General features: G+C 39.0%; 1 long non-coding RNA gene across 2 annotated transcripts in view; it reads right to left on the reverse strand.

Moving 5' to 3' along the window:
• The window catches only part of LOC133605773 (uncharacterized), a 91,553-nt gene that overhangs the window by 41,313 nt on the left and 28,029 nt on the right, over positions 1 to 22,211 (reverse strand). The window contains exon 2 of one of the 2 annotated variants that reach the window (XR_009815180.1): positions 5,508 to 5,579. This is a non-coding gene — a long non-coding RNA (uncharacterized lncRNA). Of the gene's footprint in view, positions 1 to 5,503; positions 5,580 to 22,211 lie in introns of both variants that reach the window. The other variant, XR_009815181.1, reaches the window with a different exon arrangement.

Raw genomic sequence — 22,211 nt, forward strand, 5'->3', positions numbered from 1 at the left:
GATGTTTGTTATGCGGGATTAATTTGTGGCATATTAAAAATAAGCCTGGTTGTGTTGTGGCTAATAGAGTATATATATATGTCTTGTGTTTATTTACTGTTTTAGTCATTCCCAGCTGAATATCAGGTCCCACCCGCCTCTCACAGCATCTTCCCTATCTGAATCGCTCCCACTGCCCTCTAGTCCTTCACTCTCACTTTCCTCATCCACAAATCTTTCATCCTTGCTCAAATTAATGGGGAAATCGTCGCTTTCTCGGTCCAAATCGCTCTCGCTGCTGGTGGCCATGATTGTAAATAATGTGCGGATGTGAGGAGCTCCACAACCTGTGACGTCACGCTACTCGTCTGCTACTTCCGGTACAGGCAAGACTTTTTTATCAGCGACCAAAAGTTGCGAACTTTATCGTTGATGTTCTCTACTAAATCCTTTCAGCAAAAATATGGCAATATCGCAAAATGATCAAGTATGACACATAGAATGGACCTGCTATCCCCGTTTAAATAAGAAAATCGCATTTCAGTAGGCCTTTAATAATGTTGACAAAATAATAGAAGGATAAATGACACATGTTACTGCATATGTCAGCAGCTAAATTGGGAGCCTTTGTTTGCTTACTTACTAATAAAAGACAAGTTGTCTTGTATGTTCACTATTTTATTTAAGGACAAACTTGCAATAAGAAACATATGTTTAATGTACTGTAAGATTTTTTGTTCAAATAAAGCCAATAATGCAATTTTTTGTGGTACCCTTTATTTAGAAAACTACCGAAAAGTATCGAAATAATTTTGGTACCGGTACCAATATATTGGTATCACACAACACTAGTTGACTCACATTTTTGAAATGCATTGAGAGGGACAAAGTCGCAGAATTAGAAGATCATGGTACGTGCATCAGAAACATTACTGCTCAATGACACAGTGACAGACAATACAAGACTGCTCAGTAAACATTAAACTTGAACTTGTAGAAGCACAGAGCGATACAGAGGAAGTGGGAAGTGCAGATCCCACATTTCAGATAGAGTAGATACTAAGAACACTACCGTTTATGATTCTTTGCACCAACCACCAACAATTGTTCGCCCTAAAATTAGCATGCAGCCACAACTAAGCCCATACTGGGGCAAATATTTTAAAATGTCAGGCTAAATAGGTGAACTCGGCTAAAAAGAAAAAAAACTCCAGTAGCTCATCAGATTGAAAATGGAATAAATAAAGGTTAATCTGGGATCGAAATAGTAGACGGTGAAATCAGGGATGTTTCTCCAGGCTCACAGCTTCGAAGCTATTTGGAAAGGAAAACTCATCGAAATCCTCCCTCTCTCCGACGAATCCTGCGCTACCGAGATTTAGAAGTAGTTAACTTTGGAAGCACAGCATAGAACTAATTTCGAAGGAGAGCAAACCACTCACAGCTTTTGCAACGCCATGGGGACTTTATGAATGGATCCGCATGCCATTCGGCCTCAGTGACCTCCTAGCAGCTTTTGTAGCGCGACATGGAAGGACTCCTTGATAGCATCTGAATCCTTTATTTAGATGGTCCGTTGGTTTTCAGTAAAACATTTCAAAGCCACTTGAATGACGTTCGTAAAGTGCTGCAGTGCCAACCTTGAGACCTCCGATTTGCACTGAGCCTAGTCTATAAAATCCGGAAATACTAAGTCAAGTATTTCATATATATATATATATATATATATATATATATATATATATATATATATATACACATATATACATATATATATATACATATATATATACATATACATATATATTTATATATATATAAGAAATACTAAGTCAAGTATTTCATATATATATATATATATATATATATATATATATATATATATATATATATATATATATATATATACATACACATACACATATATACATATATATACATATATATATATACATATACATATATACACACACATATATATACATATATACACACATATATATATATATATATATATATATACAAGAAATACTTGACTTTCAGTGCATTCTAGTTATAAATATATATTTCTTTTATTATATATATAGGGGGCGTGGTTAAGAGGGGAGGTGTATATTTACAGCTACAATTCACCAAGTCAAGTATTTCATATACTGTATATATATATATATATATATATATAAATATATATATATATATATATATATATATATAAGAAATACTAAGTCAAGTATTTCATATATATATATATTAGAGATGCGCGGTTTGCGGGCACAACCGCGGAGTCTGCGGATTATCCGCGGATCGGGCGGATGAAATTAAAAAAAATTAGATTTTATCCGCGGGTCGGGTCGGGCGATTGAAATAAAAAAAAATTAGATTTTAAATAGATTCAGGCGGGTGGCAGTTAAACCAATTCGGAAATATATATACATAGTTAAATGTTGTTACCCACATACGAAAAACGAGCAGGCACCTGCTGCATATGCCACAACAGAAGAAAAAAAAAGAAAAGAGATGGACACTTTTACGGAGCGGAGAAGGGACGCCTCGCCAGGGTCCGGGACCGAGGCCCCTTCCCCCGAGAGGGCCCCACCGGGAGCCGTAGCTGAGGCGATCCGCGAGAAGGGCCCGACGCACGTCCAGGGTCACTACCGCGCCCACCGCACCGACAACCCGCCTCGTCCGCCTTCGCCGCGGCCGGCGTCACGCGCAGCAGGTAAGCAGCTTACCTGCCCGCCACCCCCGTGGCCGGGGGCTCGTAACAGGGGTCACTCCGCGCGCTCCGCCCGCGCAGCTTACCTGCCCGCCACCCCTGTTGCCGGGGGCGCGTAACAGGGGTCACTCCGCGCGCAGTGCGCTCACGAAAGGGGTGGGGTTCACCCTGGTTGATATAGAGAGCAGGACGGTGGCCATGGAAGTCGGAACCCGCTAAGGAGTGTGTAACAACCCACCTGCCGAATCAACTAGCCCTGAAAATGGATGGCGCTGGAGCGTCGGGCCCATACCCGGCCGTCGCCGGCAGCGAGACGCGCTTGGAGGTGCGCTCAGCGCGGCTCCCATATGATTGTGCACTGGTGTGCGTCTGGGTCGTGACAGCGTGGCACGCGAAAGTCTGTGCTGCATTGGATCAGTCTCCTTTCTTTAACAGGCAAAAGCTTTATAACCTCACCATACCTGCCAACTTTTGAAATCATAAAAACCTAGTAGCCAGAGTCCAAGGGCCGCAGGCCCCGGTAGGTCCAGGACAAAGTCCTGGTGGAGGGTTCAGGGCTTCGCCCCCCGACGCAAAATGATTATTAGCATTCAGACAGGTTAAAATGTTGCTAAAACCATCACTTTTCTATCAGTCACAGTGACTTTTCAAAACAAAAATATTACAGCAAAAATCATATGGGTTGATTGGCATGTTTATTCTGTAAGCTAACTTCAATAGTTTGAAATTATTTTGACAGTTAATGCCAGTTATCCTGTCAACCTTTCACAAGACTTAAATTTGTTAATTGAAAGTATAAACAGTATAAACACTTTTTACAGTAAACAAATGGTAAAACAGTACTAAACAATTCCATTAAAAAAAAAATTGGTGTCATTATTAACTTTCTGTCCAAGCTTGTATAATCTACTGCCTTGTTCAATTGTAAAAAATATTCTGTGCCTAAAATTCACATTTCTATCACAATTATCATACTGTAAACATGGTAAGCTAACTTCATTAAAATTAATAGTCCTGTTAATAGCATGGAATTACAATTCAAATGTAGTTTTTTTGTAAGCCTTTCAAAAGAATTCAAAATATGAAAAATTAATGAAAATTAATTTAAGCCATCAGACACTTGAAAAGTGGCACATCACATCTCTAATGTAATCATTTGAACTTTTCAACAGAAATAGCACTGCAAAAATATTAAGGACATACTTCTGTATTTTGGTAGTTATGCTGTCAACATTTAACAAGATTTCTTCAACTTGGACTTGAAAGCATAAATAGTATAAACACTTTTAACAGTATGTCGTGCTGTGAAATACAGCCGACAGGATTGCGCACCAAACACGAAGCAAGGCCAAAGCGCATGCATGGTGCAGGAGAACAAAGGACTTCTTTCATTTAAGGTTTGTGATAAACCATCAAACTCATTCGTTAAAAGGACTCTATAGTAATATAAAGCGAATTTTTCTGGACATTATCATGCAAGAAAAGTTTATTTTTGGGACCGCGATCACCGCGTAATGATTTTTAAAGGTTGCATTACAAACATTTAACTGTCCCATGTGATCAGCCAGTGCGATTGGAAGTCCATGCTCAATTATTGCCTCCGTAAATAAAACTTCGGCATTTATCACATCCAAAGAATCTGTTTGGGCGACGAAAAACGTTGAAAGTTTTCCACTTGTATCGCTAGCAACGGCATTAGACTTGTGTTTTTTTGTCCCAACGTGGTCTTTTACATCGCTAATTCCTCCGTGTCCGATCGAAAAATCTTGTCTGCACAAGGTGCAATTCGCGTAGTTTTCACCCTTTTTTTTTTTTTAATTAATGAAAAACCGTATTTTTTATCACTGCAACCGTAACCCGGAATAGGTTGATGAAAACCGTACGAATTACGGGAAAACCGGAGTAGTTGGCAGGTATGCCTCACTAATGCCTTGCATCGTCTATATTAGATATATAACAACGGGCGGGTGCGGGCGGATGGCGGGCGGGTGCGGGCGGATGGCGGGCGGGTGCAGTTCTGATCAAACGTTACATCGGGTGGATGGCGGATGGTTGACGACTTTCTGATGCGGTTGCGGATGAAATAATTGCCTATCCGCGCATCTCTAATATATATATATATATATATATACATATATACATATATATATATATATATATATATATATATATATATACATATACATATATATATATATATACATATATATATATATATATACATATACATATATATATATATATACATATACATATATATATATATATATATATATATATATGTATATATATATATATACACAAGAAATACTTGACTTTCAGTGAATTCTAGCTATAAATATATATATATATATATATATATATATATATATATAACGTGACTGCTGTTGTTGTGTGTTGTTGCTGCGCTGGGAGGACGTTAATGAAACTGCCTAACAACAAACCCAAAAGGGAAACCAAGAACTCGCCCTCCATCATTCTACAGTTATAACGTGATTGGGCAGGCACGCTGTTTATATTGTGGGAAAGCGGACTCAGGTCCGCATGGACCTGAGTCCGCCTGAATTTCGGGAGATTTTCGGGATAAAATTTGTCCCGGGAGGTTTTCGGGAGAGGCGCTGAATTTCGGGAGTCTCCCGGAAAATCCGGGAGGGTTGGCAAGTATGAGTCTGAGGTCCGCTATTTAGGCAGAATAATCTCTGCAGAAGGCAGCAGAGTTGACCAGTCCAATTTTAAGCAGTCACAGCATTAAAAAAACTTCAGGCCACAGAATGTTGGCCAACTCAGAAAAAATCTTGCTTTACTTACTTACTTACTACAAGCAGTACATCAAGCTGTGTTGTATGATCTCCTGAAAGCAGGCTCAGAAGGTGTCACTGACCACCTAAAAAAGACAAAAAATAAGAAAATCAGTCATGATGTGCCCTAACACAAGCCAATCACATGGACTGACCAGTACCAACAGGCTCTTGAACAGCTGATCGATTGTTTCACCAACCTTACCTGATTTCACTCAACATTTTATTGTACATACTGATGCGTCACTTTTAGGTCTAGGAGCAGTATTATAGCAAAAGCAAGAAGGTAAGCTTTGAATAATTGCCTACAGCTCTCAAACTGAAAAAAACTACCACTATCATGCAGGCAAGCATGAGTTCCTCGCTATAAAATAGGAAATCACCGACAGGATTTGTGATTATCTGTATTGTACGCACACCTGTGTATAGTGCTAACAACCCACTCACTTGTATTCTATCTACTGCAAAATACATGCCAAAACTTGCAGGTGGGTTGCAGCGTTGGCTGATTTTCACTTTAACATAAAGTACAGGCAGGCAAGGAAAACAGTGATGCTGATGCTTTGTCAAGGATGCCACTGGATGTCGACGACTCCATGAGGGAATGTTCAGAGGAGCTCCGACCTGACACCATCGCTGCTACAACCCAAGCAGTTGAGGTACAAAATGAGACTCTTGCATTCGGGCCATTTTTAGCAGTTAGCTATGTCCATTTCTGTTGAAAATGAGACCGCCATGACATCAATCAGATGCACACCAAAGGATCAGTTAAAAAAAGCAAAACAATCTGACCAATCTGTTGAATGCAAACTGTCTGGCTCCAAACCACCAGTCAAAAACCGAAAGGAGTCCATTTAAAAAAATATATATTTGTTCAGAGAATGGGACAAGCTGACAATTGACCATGACGCCATTCTGTATCCAACCACCACAGCCCGCAAACTATTTTAATTGAGCAGTGCATAGAAACAAAGTTAAAAGAGCTGCACAATAAGATGAGACATTAGGGTACAGACCGCAAAATATAACTAATTCAAGACCAATTACTTTGGCCACATATGCACGCTGACATAGAGCATTATGTAACCAAAGCTTGTTCTTGTCTTAAGCAGATAAGACAATGTCATGAAACAAGAGCACCCCTCACAAACAGCCATTTGAGCTTGTATGTATTGATTTCCTCCATCTTGAACATTGCAAAGGCGGATATGACTACATTTTTGTCATTATAGAACATTCCACGCGTTTTGTGCAAGCATATGCAACTACATCAAAGTCAGCAAAGATCATTGCTAATCTTGAAGTTTGGATTACCCTCCTGCATACACCATGATCAAGGAAACTCAGCGGCATTGATGGTTCAAGAACGACACATTACCACCCCATGGGCAATGGCCAAGTGGAGCGCATCAACAGGACGTTGTTGCAAATGCTTGGAACTCAAACAGAGAAGCAGAAATCCAACTGGAAAGACTCCCTGTACAAACTTGTGTTTGCCTATAATTGGGGATGGGAATCTAAAACCGGTTCTTGTTTAGAACCGCTTGCTATTTTTTCTGCAAGCAATAAACATCAACATTACATCAAATGAAGGCTGGAAATATATTGTGATGCATGTTATGAGCCTATGTCAATATAGTAGTTTCACCTTGTAAATCTAAAACTTTTGCACAATATTATTTTGTTTAGTTTCACCGGTATTTTCAAGGGAGATAAAGATTCTTAAACGTTTTGAATTTTTTACTAAATGCTACGTGCTTGTGTAATTTATACAAATGTTTTACTTTGTTAAATTCTACAGAACAGTATTTATTTATTTGCAAACAAAAAGTTCATGCTAAACCACCGTGTTATCTGTTTTTTTCAAAATAGAAATTGATAAGAGAACTAATAAAGAACCAATTGTTAAAGGGGATCTGCACTTTTTATGGAATTTTGCCTATCGTTCACGATCATGAGAGACAAGAACAGGCCTTTTTTTTTTTACGATTTTAAAGAAATTTTAAAAAGCTTGAAAGATGCGGATAATGGGAGTCACCGTTGTAGCCTTCAAGGCCCTCGAAAACAACTTCAAAACCCTCCAGCAACATTTTATATACACACTGCAAGTTTATATATAATGTAGTAACAGACACGTTCATAACAATATGAATAACCCATTTTTTTATACGTTCAATATTTTAATAATCCCCGCATTGATTTCTGTTTCCAAAGCAGCACACGTCTGACTTCTGGCAACATGTGTGTTCCTACTTCCAGAATCAAACACCAGTGTGTTCTAATCATGGCAGGCTTTTTTGATTGATTGATTGAAACTTTTATTAGTAGATTGCACAGTGAAGTACATATTCCGTACAATTGACCACTAAATGGTAACACCCGAATAAGTTTTTCAACTTGTTTAAGTCGGGGTCCACTTAAATTGATTTGTGATACAGATATATACTATTTTCATAATACAGTCATCACACAAATTAATCATCACAGTATATAAATTGAATTATTTACCGTATTTTCCGCACCATAAGGCGCCCTGGGTTAAAAGCCGCGCCTTCAATGAACGGCATATTTCAAAACTTTGTCCACCTATAAGCCGCCCGGTGTTGTAAGCCGCATCTAACTGCGCTAAAGGAATGTCAAAAAAACAGTCAGATAGGTCAGTCAAACTTTAATAATATATTAAAAACCAGCGTTCTAACAACTCTGTTCACTCCCAAAATGTACGCAAATGTGCAATCACAAACATACGTATATCAACATGGACAGAGCTGCGTGAAAAAAGCCACCCGGCCTCTTCGCGTAAACTTAAACTTACCTTAACCACTCGCTCACCTTTTCTTCATCCATCCCTTCGAGTTAGCTTTTATGATGACGCCAGCTGGAAAGGTCTCTTTTGGCAAGGTCTTCCTTTTGAATATCACCATGGGTGGAAGTTTCTGGCCATTAGCATGGCAAGCTAGAACCACAGTGAAGGATGATTTCTCATTCCCTGTGGTGCGAATATTCACCGTACGTGCTCCCGTTATATCCACAGTGCGGTTCACAGGAATATCAGTTGCTGTGAAATAGTAATCCGTGTGCGGATGGAGAGATTGCGTCTTTTCATGAACCGGATCCCTGACGCTTAGTAGGAGCCATTTTGTGGTCTTTACAGATGTAAACACACAAAGGAAATGAAACGTACGGTGATATCCGCGCGCTTTTTCTTCTTCTACGCGGGCGGGTGGTTACTTACAGTAGAAGAAGCGCTTCCTGTTCTATGGAGGCGGGTGCTTACCTTGGCGGTTGCTTGCGTAGAAGAAGAAGCGCTTCCTGTTCTACCGGGAAAAAAGATGGCGGCTGTTTACCGAAGTTGCGAGATCGAAACTTTATGAAAATGAATCGTAATATTAATCCATATATAAAGCGCACCGGGTTAAAAGCCGCACTGTCAGCTTTTGAGTAAATTTGTGGTTTTTAGGTGCGGCTAATAGTGCGGAAAATACGGTACATTATTTACAATCCGGGGTGTGGGATATGGAGGGGGGGGGGGTTAAGTTTGGTTGGTATCAACACTTCAGTCATCAACAATTGCATCATCAGAGAAATTGACATTGGAACAGTGTAGGTCTGACTTGGTACATATGTACAGCAAGTATTGGACACAGAGAGAGAGATCAGAAATTATAAGAATAAGTGACTACATTTGATTGTTTACATTTGATTATTTACAATCCGAGGAGATATGATGAGGAAGGGAGGGTGTTAGTTTAGGGTTGAAGTTGCCTGGAGGTGTTCTTTTAGTGCGGTTTTACACCTGTTGGGAGTGCATTCCATATTGATGTGGCATAGAAAGAGAATGAGTTAAGACCTTTGTTAGATCGGAATCTGGGTTTAACGTGGTTAGTGGAGCTCCCGCTGGTGTTGTGGTTATGGCGGTCATTTACGTTAAGGAAGTAGTTTGACATTTACTTTGGTATCAGGGAGGTGTAGCGGATTTTATAGACTAGGCTCAGTGCAAGTTGTTTTACTTTGTCCTCCACCCTGAGCCAGCCCACTTTGGAGAAGTGGGTAGGAGTGAGGTGTGATCTGGGGTGGAGGTCTAGAAGTAATCTGACTAGCTTGTTCTGGGATGTTTGGAGTCTAGACTTGAGGGTTTCGGAGGTGCTAGGGTACCAGGAGGTGCATGCGTAATTGAAAAAGGGTTGAACGAGACTTCCCGCCAGAATCTTCATGGTACTTTTGTTGACCAGAGAGGAGATTCTAAAGAGAAATCTCGTTCGTTGGTTGACCTTTTTGATTACCTTGGTTGCCATTTTATCACAGGAAAGATTAGCCTCTAGAATGGAACCTAGGTAGGTGACCTCATCCTTCCTGGCGATAACAATGTCACCCACTTGGTAATAGACAACAAAGATTACTATTTTTGGACAAATGAGGATTCACAACCTTATACTTTTTAAGCTTTGTAATACTACTACTTATAGAAGCGAGTACAAAGGGAAGAGTCAGACGTTGGAGCAGAAGGATGCCGGGAGAGGGGGATGAAAGCGATTTTGACGCTATAAATATGGAACATGGAGCCAAGCTATTTCAGCATAAATAGATTGCTTACACAAAATCAACAGGAAACGTCCCCGGCCAGCAGGACCAGACAAACAACTGTCCATCGAGTGAGTCATGTTAATATTGATCACGATACATGCAGCACGCCATGCGTGTTAGTACAACTACAGTACATACGCTGTCTGGTTAGCTGTGTACAAACTAATACTTTAGATACTGTAATATGATTCTTCATGTTTTTCAGGCAGTACACATTGGTGTTGTATCGCAGTGCTGTGCATTACAAACTCAAACGCGTGTTGTGTTGTCGTAGAAGCTAACCTATTTTTTGCCGTAATTAGCTTTTACAGCTAATACAAAAGCACGCCGATGTTTTTACTACGATAGAAAAATAGTTCAGTGTTCGCTCATACAATAACAATGTCTCTACAGCTTGGTTATTATACGGGTTACAGAACGTAAATGAAGTATTGTTGATGGTTTTTGAATGCATTTTTCAAGTATTTTAGAGGTAGAATTGATTTATCCTATTAGTTCAGGGGTCAGCAACCCGCAGCTCTTGAGCCGCATGCGGCTCTTTGATCACTCTGATGCCCCCCTCGATTTTACCGGGAGGTTTCCGGATGTCAGTGCCTCTCCCGGAAATCTCCCGGGACAAACATTCTCCGATTTTCACCCAAACATTCTCCGATTTTCACCCAGAAAACAATATTGAGGGCGTGCCGTGATGGCACTGACTTTAACGTTCTCTACAACATGTCGTCGCGTCCGCTTTTACACCATGCTATCTGCGTGCCGGCCCGGTCGCATGGAGTACGTGACCTCTGCTTACACACGTTACTTGGTCAATAGCCATACAGGTTACACTGAGGGTTGTGATTTAAACAACTTTAACACTCTTACTAATATGCGCCACACTGTGAACCAAACCTGTATAATATAGCCCGGAAGAGTTAGGGATGCATGGGATTCTGGGTATTTGTTCTGTTGTGTTTATGTTGTGTTACAGTGCGGCTGTTCTCCCGAAATGTGTTTGTCATTCTTGTTCGGTGTGGGTTCACAGTGTGGCGCATATTAATGAGAGTGTTAAAGTTGTTTAAACGGGCACCCTCAGTGTGACCTGTATGGCTGTTGAACAAGTATGCATTGCAGTCACTAACGTGTCTGCAGAAGCCGCATACAACATGGGACTTGGCTGGCAAGCTGTTTGTACTGGTTGTAGAGGGCACTAAAGGCAGTGCCTTCATAGCACGCCCTTATTATTGTTGGCAGGGTGAAAATCAGCGAACATTCGGTAGAAAAGTTGCTCTGAAATTCGGGAGTCTTCCGGTAAGGTCGGCAAGTGTGATGCTATCAAGCGGCATTCATATAAAACTCGTGGAACGAATTAACATAAAATTTTCATATTAAGGTGCGGGCCGCATGTCTGAGACCCCTGGTTTATACATAGCACAAAGCAAAAAAAAACTTTGTTTGCAGTGTTATATCATTTTAAATTTCAAAAGAGTTTTGTGGCTCCCATTGTTTTCTTTATTTTGTGAAACGGGTCAAAATGGCTCTTTGAGTGGTAAAGGTTTCCGACCCCTGTATTAGTTGCATTGCTAGCCCCCAAGAACGACCCGACTGTTATATGTTAGAATGCAAAAACAACAAAAACATTTCATAATCATTGTGACTGATAGGCAAAATAAAAAATAAAAACTGGTTAAAACTGTTATAAAAAAAAAGTACAATTAGATTCGCAAATGTGTTCTAATGAGAAGGAAAAGGGATCATCTAGTCAAGAGGAAAGGATCACCCATTCAAGAATAAAATTTCAATAAATAGTTGAGTTAAGATCTATCAGGATTAAAAAAGTGAAATGTTAAAAGGGTACTTATCATGTTTATTTCATTTTCATGGTGTAATTCGGCATGCAAATATGTGAGTCTGTGTGATCTGTAGTAATTTTGATTCACTGGTCTGTGATTGATTGCTTTTGTCTTCACCCACTTACTGAAGGAAATGCTAGTTTTCTTCATTCCACTGAATCTCTCAGTGAGGAAACACATCTTCACTTGTGTGATTTATGCTCCTCATGCAAGACATGCTATTTTTTGTCAAAAAGAACATGAGTTTACTGTGTTGACATATAAAGAGTGGAGAGGGCGTTTGAGCTATGTATGTATGTATGTATGAAAAAAGGTTGAGTTTGAGGAAGGTTGTAAAACATTTTTTAGGCCTGTGCTCCATAACTAAAAATGACTCGTACTCCTAATGCACGTGATTTGCATATTAAATTTAACATTTGCTCACGTGTACATTGTACAGCAGGGGTGCTCATTACGTCGATCGCGAGCTACCGGTCGATCTCGGGAGGTGTGTCAGTCGATCACCAGCCAGGCATTAAAAAAATAGTCCTAAAAATGAGCGATCATACATCTTCACTATGACGTCACTTTCGTCACTTGATTGACATTCACGGCACCCGAGGGTCTTCTGAGATGACGCTGGCTGCTGCCAGCTCAGTAAAATTACCGACTGGAAGGCGAGAAACACTTTATTTCAACGGACTCTGGCGCCGTACCTGTCGTCAAAACTCCAAAGACCGAGTGCACAGTTGCACAGTTGCGCTAACAAAATAAGACTCTCAGAAAGCTGGCGTGCACAAGCGAGCAAGCTACGGAGTTTGCCGACAATGTATTTCTTGTAAAGTGTATACAAAGGAGTACGGAAACTGGACAAATAAGATGCCAAAAACCAACCACTTTCATGTGGTATTGAACAGAAGGAGGACTTTTTTTCTCCTCCATTCGAAAATGCGGACGTATCAGCACCACTGTCTGATTCCAATCAATGCAAGTCATCAGAATCAGGTAATACACCAACTTATATTCTTGTCTTCATGAAAGAAAGGAATCTATATGTGTTAAACATGCTTGTATTATCTTTAAACACCTTTAACTTGTTAACGATATTAACTATATGTGTTAAACATGCTTGTATTATCTTTAAACACCTTTAACTTATTAACAATATTAACTATATGTGTTAAACATGCTTGTATTATCATCAAACACCTTTATTTTGTTAACAATATTAACTATATGTGTTAAACATGCTTGCATTATCTTTAAATACCTTTAACTTGTTAACAATATTAACTATATGTATTAACATACTTGTATTATCATTAAACACCTTTAATTTTTTAACATTATTAACTATATGTGTTAAACATGCTTGCATTATCATTAAACACCATTAACTTGTTAACAAAAACATATATTTCATAAATAAGTAAATATAAATTATATATATGAATGAGGTAGATCTCCACGACTTGATCAATTGAAAAGTAGCTCGTCTGCAGAAAAAGTGTGAGCACCCCTGTTGTACAGTATTTTCAGTTTGACATACTTTTTGTGAGTTAATATGTTAATTTAGAAGAGTTAAATGTATGAAGCTACATTAAAGTGCATTTGTTGTGTAATTTAAAGGGGAACTGGAATTCTGTTGTTCACAATCCTAATAAGAGACAAGAAGACCAAAGGTTTTTGTTTTTTTTTCCATTCTAAATTGCACAAATCGGCTCGTTCTTGGTGGCTAGCAATGTGGCCAATGGGAGCAATCCATTCCGCCACTAAATCACTTTAAAAATGCATCCAAAAACCACCAACAGTACTTCATTTACGTTCCGTAACCTGTTTAATAACCAAGCTGTAGCGACATTGTTATTGTAAGAACAAACACTGAGGAACTATTTTTATAGCGTATTAATACATCATCCTGGGCCGGCATGCTAAGGCATTAGTCGTGAGCAAGCCACAGCAAGAGACAAGCTAGCTTGATTTCAGCAGCTGAATCGCTTTTGAGTTTGTAATACACAAAAAAATGCGATCGGACATCAATTTGTAATGACTGAAAAACTTTAAAAAAAAAAATCATATTACAGTATCTTTAAAGTATGAGCCCACATATCATGTTCTGTTTGTACACAGCTAGCTCAACTGTGTGTGTTGTTGTAATAACAAGCATGATGTGATGATGCTGTTTGCTATAAGAGTATCACGATCACCATTATAGAGACTCACTCGATGGACAGTTGTCTGTTTGGTCCAGCTGGCGGGGGAAGTTTTTTCAAGTTGACTTTGGGTAAGCACTCTATTTATGTACGCGTAGCTTGTCTCCAAGTTCCACATTTGCAGATCAAGTCCCACTGACCTCACTCTCTCGGTTTCCGTCTGCTCCAACGTTTTAGTCTTTCTTAGAGCTTGCTTCTATAACCAGTAGTACATCTTCCGTATACATATTCAGGTTCAAAAATATAAGGTCGTGAATCCTCATTTGTCCAGAAATAGTAATCTTTGTTGTCTGTTACCAAGTCTGCCATGATTACGACACACTTGTTTGTTTTCGGATTTAGAGCACGCATTTGCTGCCGGAAGAGGGCTGCTATGGAAACAGAAATAAATGCGCTGAGGAAATAAGTTCAGGTAATGCATAAAATGACCAAAATACGGTACACATTGAACATATTACATATTGTTATGAACGTGTTTGTTACTACATTATATATATTTTTGCAATGTGTAAACAAAATGTTGATAGAGTGTTTGGAAGTTGTTTTAGAGGGCTTTGAAGGCTACAACCGTGACTCCCATTAGCTGCATTTTGCAAGCCTTTTTTATCATCTTTGGAATCCGAAAGAAAGACACGTGTGTTCTTGTCTCTCATAATGATTGTGAACGATAGGCAAAATTCCAAAAATAAGGTAATTCCCCTTAAAAAAAAAATTCTCTCCAAAGTTACTTATTTCCTGGAAAAGAAATGTTGATTGGTATGCTGCCCTTGTTATGAAAGATTCCACTGAAGCTCTCAGTAATATTTGTGAATATTGCTCCCCATTTCAAGGGGGTAACATGCACAGATTGTTTCACCTAAATAAAAGATGACGTGAAAATCTTTTTTTTGTTTTTGTACCACATTGAGACTTGCAGCGTTACCCCAGGATGCAATGATACAATCAAAGGTTCACTTAAATATATGTTATTTGTCATTTAGAACTGGAACCGTCCCACACAAAATGACAATAGCTAAAGTCATCCCTATAATCAAATCTGGTGACATACATCATTCTAACAACGACAGACCTACAGTATATCCTTGCTCTCACAGTTCTCTAAAATAATTGAAAAACTTTCCTTTGCAAAGTTGGACAACTTCATTGAAAACCAAAACTTGCTAATGAACAGAAACCATGGTTTCGTGAAGGAAGATCAATGTTAATGGCATACATGGATATAGTTAAGAAGTTAACAACTTTCTTAGCGGTTAGATAAGAAGTTGTAAAGTTATATAGAAAACCGACACCAGTTTGTACGAATAGGTGACCAGAAAACGTATGCATTACCTGTGGTATTGCACAGAGTTTAATATTGTATCACCTAGCATTCAGTATGTACAGAACACTGACTAAATTAATAAGGTTTTTGCTGGTGACACATTTTTAGTTAAGGAAAGGACTTACAGCAGACGTATGTAGTGACGTAAAAATGCATGTAGCAGAAACCCACACTAATGCATGCACAAGTATTTGCAAACAACATACCAGTGTCGTCTAAGAGACGACACTATAGGATAAACCCTCCTGATTGGCAATTAGGGGCATTTAAGCTTCCTGATTGCCGACAACATACAAACCCCGTTTCCATATGAGTTGGGAAATTGTGTTGGATGTAAATACAATGGGGATACAATGAATTGCAAATCATTTTCAACCCATATTCAGTTGAATATGCTACAAAGACAACATATTTGATGTTCAAACTGATAAACATTTTTTTTTTTGCAAATAATCATTAACTTTAGAATTTGATGCCAGCAACACGTGACAAAGAAGTTGGTAAAGGTGGCAATAAATACTGAAAAAGTTGAGGAATGCTCATCAAACACTTATTTGGAACATCCCACAGGTGAACGGGCAAATTGGGAACAGGTGGGTGCCATGATTGGGTATAAAAGTAGATTCCATGAAATACTCAGTCATTCACAAACAAGGATGGGGCGAGAGTCACCACTTTGTCAACAAATGCGTGAGCAAATTGTTGAACAGTTTAAGAAAACCTTTCTCAACCAGCTATTGCAAGGAATTTAGGGATTTCACCATCTACGGTCCGTAATATCATCAAAGGGTTCAGAGAATCTGGAGAAATCACTGCACGTAAGCAGCTAAGCCTGTGACCTTGGATCCCTCAGGCCGTACTGCATCAACAAGCGACATCAGTGTGTAAAGGATATCACCACATGGGCTCAGGAACACTTCAGAAACCCACTGTCAGTAACTATAGTTGGTCGCTCCATCTGTAAGTACAAGTTAAAACTCTCCTATGCAAGGCGGAAACCATTTATCAACAACACCCAGAAACGCCATCGGCTTCGCTGGGCCTGAGCTCATCTAAGATGGACTGATACAAAGTGGAAAAGTGTTCTGTGGTCTGACGCGTCCACATTTTAAAATTTTTTGGGAAACTGTGGACGTTGTGTCCTCCGGACCAAAGAGGAAAAGAACCATCCGGATTGTTATAGGCGCAAAGTTGAAAAGCCAGCATCTGTGATGGTATGGGGGTGTATTAGTGCCCAAGACATGGGTAACTTACACATGTGTGAAGGCACCATTAATGCTGAAAGGTACATACAGGTTTTGGAGCAACATATGTTGCCATCCAAGCAACATTACCATAGACGCCCCTGCTTATTTCAGCAAGACAATGCCAAGCCACGTGTTACAATAACGTGGCTTCATAGTAAAAGAGTGCGGGTACTAGACTGGCCAGCCTGTAGTCCAGACCTGTCTTCCATTGAAAATGTGTGGCGCATTATAAAGCCTAAAATACCACAACGGAGACCCCCGGACTGTTGAACAACTTAAGCTGTCATCAAGCAAGAATGGGAAATAATTCCACCTGAGAAGCTTAAAAAATGTGTCTCCTCAGTTCCCAAACGTTTACTAAGTGTTGTTAAAAGGAAAGGCCACGTAACACAGTGGTGAACATGCCCTTTCCCAACTACTTTGGCACGTGTTGCAGCCATGAAAATTCTAAGTTAATTAATATTTGCAAAAAAAAATAAAGTTTATGAGTTTGAACATCAAATATCTTGTCTTTGTAGTGCATTCAATTGAATATGGGTTGAAAAGGATTTGCAAATCATTGTATTCCGTTTATATTTACATCTAACACAATTTCCCAACTCATATGGAAACAGTGTTTGTATGACATATGACCAGCTCTCAGACCAAAGATGAATTGGCAGAAAATGGAAGCAAGACCAGGAAGTAGAAACTAGAAAATAAAAGCGCTGGAACAAAATTACTACCAAACACGAGAAAATAATAAACATAAGTCTAAACTGTCATATTGGATCATGATAGATTTCATTGTTAATGTTTTCTGTTGAGAGACATGTCCAGTATTTGATTGGAGGAAACGCTAAACAGAATACAATGCATGTCATAAATGTTAGTAATTTGTAAATGTTACGCCTACAGGAACCGACTGGCTGGATCTAGTTGGTTTAATCCATAACCAAAATGTATTTTCTTTTATATTTGTATTTGAAAGCTCACTAAAACGCGCTGGCCTAATATGCGTAACGACTTTGGGAGAGTGTCTGTAATAGCATTTCCATACCAAATTAATATAAAATATCATCTGCCTCAAGAACAACCAGAAGGAACTCCCAATTAAATAACGATCTGTTTCCTTGTAATTATATGTACCAGCCTGCTTAAATTAGGCTGAAACCCATTACTGACAAAGACCTTCGAAACTGGGGCAAAAATTATTTTTTTCTACTCTGGCACTTGCTTCAGCAGTGATTGGGAGTGCAAAGAGGGGTTATGTGGTTTGGGGTGGGTAATAGTGGACATGGGTATTGGGGGCAGACAAATCAATGATTGCACTGTATTGGTATAGAATTTGTTAAAGAAATATACATTGCAGAGAAGTATGACCTATGATAAACTGCAACACACGTTCCACACATTACATTACATCTTCATAATATTATATTTACATTAAACCAACAGGAGGACGAGGCTATGAGCCGACAGTACATACTTTAAACCCAAATTAGGCTCATTATTAGTTTGTAAGCATAGTGTTGCATTCTCTGAATATTGGAAACTGTTACCTGATTTCCTGCTTATCAACACAGCCAGCTTGTTCTGTTTTTTGTGATAAGCCCCTAATTGCTTTCCACATGGTTCTAATGAGAAATGTCATAAAGCGAAGTGTTTCCTTTAATAAAACCTCAGGATTATTCAACCGGACTATTTTAACCAGCAGGCAGAATGCACTGAATGATTAAATTTGAGTTATATCTTAAAGACCAAAAAGGGGTTTAAAATGCAGTAAGACTGGATGAAATTTGTGAGATTTTCTTTTTTCACAAAATATAACCTACCTGGACACTGTGTACTTTGTTTCTCATGATTCATTATTTGTAGGTCATTGTTACTTCACCTCATATTGTTTGCTATAATTAACATACCGGTAGGTTGAATAAAAAAAACTAACTTGAATGAAATTTCCCCTTAATAGCTTATATCCACAAACACAAAACCATATTTTACCAGTCACTTTTCAGTTTGGAATAATAGAGACGTCCTTGCAATTTAATTAACTGCTGAAACATCCATTTAATCCTCATCATCATCATTTCTTTTTATTCCTTTCATGAAAATGCATGTATACGAGCCATTTATAGTTCACACATTCATTGTTTTCATTTGTTTTTCCTCATGGCCAACCTGCAGTAAAACTAACCTTCTGGTACTTGTATCTGTTTTTCATGAAGAAAATTCTCCACGGTTTTTCATAATTTGTGCTTTTGCTTTGGTTGTTGACATTGAAGTCTGGAAGGTTATTAATATTCACTGCCTCCTATGGAGAAGGATTTGTCGTGTATCCGCACAGATGACGAAAGAGATGCATGAAGCCCAGCTGGACTCGTAGCATCGCTCGCTGTCAAATATATTACCGTGTGGATGACTAGAGTAGCGTGACAGGCAGGTGTATTATAGACAAGTGACAGACATATGCGGCTGTGCAGTGACAACAAAAATGTAGGTCAAACAACGATAAATACATGTTGGCATGACGGACAAACTAGGACTGTCGGCATGAAGCAAAGTCGAGTTGCCTCCTGAGCGTGTCTTCTTGGATAAGGAGATACGCCAACAATAAGGTTATGAAGCAATGATTGTCTCTTCCTCTGTTGTTTTTTACCACAGTCTTTTGAGCCTTTTGCGTTTAATGGAGAACATCAGATACCACTTGATATGTTTAAATAGTGCTGTCAAATAACAGCGTGTTTTAATCAGAATTATCACCTTTTTGAATTTTGGATTAATAGTGATTAATGAGAGCTGTTTATAGGTGGGTTGCATATGACATCACATCTGTTTTTCTTCTTCGCAGCCTAATTCAAGCGATGGTCAAGCAGCTTTACCGTCGCAATAAAACAAGTGAAAGTCAGTGTAGAGTTTGAGCAGAAAATGTTGTTTTGCTGTTCCCTCTTTGGGTGTTCTCGTCGTTCAGATAGAGAGATAGGAAAGAGCTTTCATATAGTCCTGAAAGAAGTGGTTCATACTGTTGGAATAATTGTTTGTAAGTTATCACAAAAGAAATGTTGTATTATGAATGCTGTATTTCAAATGTTGTATTATGAATGCTGTATTTCGAGGCCTAACAAAAGGATGAAGTCTCGGGAAACGCCACTGTGAGTTCAGCACGGACAGATGGCAGGATGTGCTCAACTCCTGGGGGAACTCTCTTTGAAGTGTTAAACGAACTCTCTTTGAAGTGTTAAACGAACTCTCTTTGAAGTAATTCACAAACTCTCTTCCCTCTATTTGGTCAACGCTATTTACGACACGCTGCCTTCTTGAAGTCACTGTGGACAGGAGACGGGAGGGGTTGTCCATTGTCCTCCAACACCTGCCCCAGCTGGATCCAGGAAGAGCCAAGCCCGAGAAGTCCTCTTCTTGGACTTCAAAGCGACCAAAAACAATGACTGTTTTACATACCTCCCCATTCCTATTGTGACATATGTTGGTGCGTGAACATGGAAGATCTGAATTAAAAGAGGAGACGAGAACCTTCTTGGTCAGAGCGTGGTGCAGGACTGTGCAGAGAGTACAGTGACCACGTCTCTCCTCAATTGAGTCCAAATTGAATTCTGTCTCTGTTTGATTCCTTGCCTTTTGTCTTGTGTAACAGATGTCCTGTATTTGAACGTGACATCTAATTGGTCCTTCGAGCCGGATTCCAACACGTCTGACGATTCCAGCATGAGTGAGTGAAACCAGAGGACCATGGCAACCAAATCCTGATTGAGGAACTGCTTTTTCTTCATTTCGGGCTGGAATTGAAAGACTGACGGAAATCCGAGGACAACAGGAAGGAAGGCAGAGAGCAGTGAGTACGTTTTAAATTGACAAAGAAAGAAACGACTGAGAGAAAGTGTGTGACTGAGGGTTACGACGCATAGACAAACCCTGTAAATCCTAGGCTCTAACAGGTAAAACAAACCCTGTAAATCCTAGGCTCTAACAGGTAAAAAGGCCAAATTAGAGGGACGTCGGAGTCCAACGTCCGTGAGTATTAAAATTTTAAATAAAAACTGAATTAAGAAAAAAACTGAAGAGGCCAAAAGACTGCAGGTAAACGGAACCGCGAAAACTGGAATCCGTAATATCCATAAACAAACATACTAGGGGGTGTCGGAGCCCACAATAATTTGAAATATCCGTGAACCATTATCCTGGGGACGTCGGAGTCCAACAGACCTAAAATGGTCTATTCAGAATAAAAAACTGAATTTTGTCCGTGAAAAAACAATAACCTGGAGGGCGACGGAGTCCGCATGTAATATACATTGAAATTTCCGTAGATCAATATACTGAAAGGTGTGAATGTGAGAGTGTGTGGGAGTAATCGCCATTAGGCTATCACTCCATATGAAAGTTGTGAGAAGTAAATAGTGGGTTATTGTGGATGCTCTAGGCAAGACACCTCCACTGGGGAACCATCTCCAGTAGAAGCGACGTGTACCACAATAATAAATTAAACCACTATCTTACAACAAAGACAAAATTAATCCTTATAAGTTTCGGCTCTGTAGGAGGCGACGGATTACTCCAAATTCTCAAAATGGAAAGAGGGACACAAAGAAACGCAGATCTAATATGGTCTATTACAATCTATTTAAACCAAAATAGAAGACAACAACCACAACGTCAGCGGTTAGACCCTACTGCATGTTGGCGTTGAAGCAGAGAAGGACATTTTGCAAGAAATTGTCCTGGAAAAAAAAAAAAAAAATCAAAGTAACTCAGCATGACTGTTAAAAGACGACACCAATTAGTCATGTTAACAGCGTATGCCATTGGTGGTAAGATCACTGCAAACGTGTTTGTTTGTTTGTTTGTTAGTGTGTGTTTAAGTGTGTATCTTTCAAGGTACAAATTGTGTAAAAACCCTGGAGGTTCAAATAAAAATAAAAATAGGTTAAAAGAAAAAGCAAATAGGAGAAAAATCTCAAAGTGCTAAAATGAGATAAAAGTAAAAATAGATGAAGAAATAGGGAAAAATCAATAATAAGAATTAATGCAAAATGAAATAAACTAATGCGAGAGAGAGATAATGGGGGTATTGAAATAAGAGATGAAGAAAAGGTAGACTGAAGATATACATGTATGTTTGGATATATAAAGAGCGCTTTTATATATACAAATATATATATGTATAATTAAATAATGGAACAAATAAAAACCTAGATTAATAACTATAATAAGAGTTGAGAGGTATAGTATGATAAAATGATAAAGTGGGTTACATGTTTATTAGCTGAGGGAAGAAAGAAGAAAAAAAAGGAGAGAAGCTCAAGTGTTGCTGACCTTTGCCCTAAGAAGTGCACTCACGCCCTCACACACCACCTTGTGTGTGTGTGTGTGTGTGTGTGTGTGTGTGTGCGTGGCGCAGTGGGGGAGGTGTGGAAGTGAATTTATTACATGTAAATTTAAAGTAGGTTTAACTTTGAAGTGTAGTATAACATTCTTAAGTTAGATTATGTTTTAGACATTTGCAACACCATACATCTGAGTGTTGAGCTAAGATAAGATAAGGACG

This window comes from Nerophis lumbriciformis, linkage group LG05 (genome assembly GCF_033978685.3).
Source record: "Nerophis lumbriciformis linkage group LG05, RoL_Nlum_v2.1, whole genome shotgun sequence".
Lineage (NCBI taxonomy): Eukaryota > Metazoa > Chordata > Actinopteri > Syngnathiformes > Syngnathidae > Nerophis > Nerophis lumbriciformis.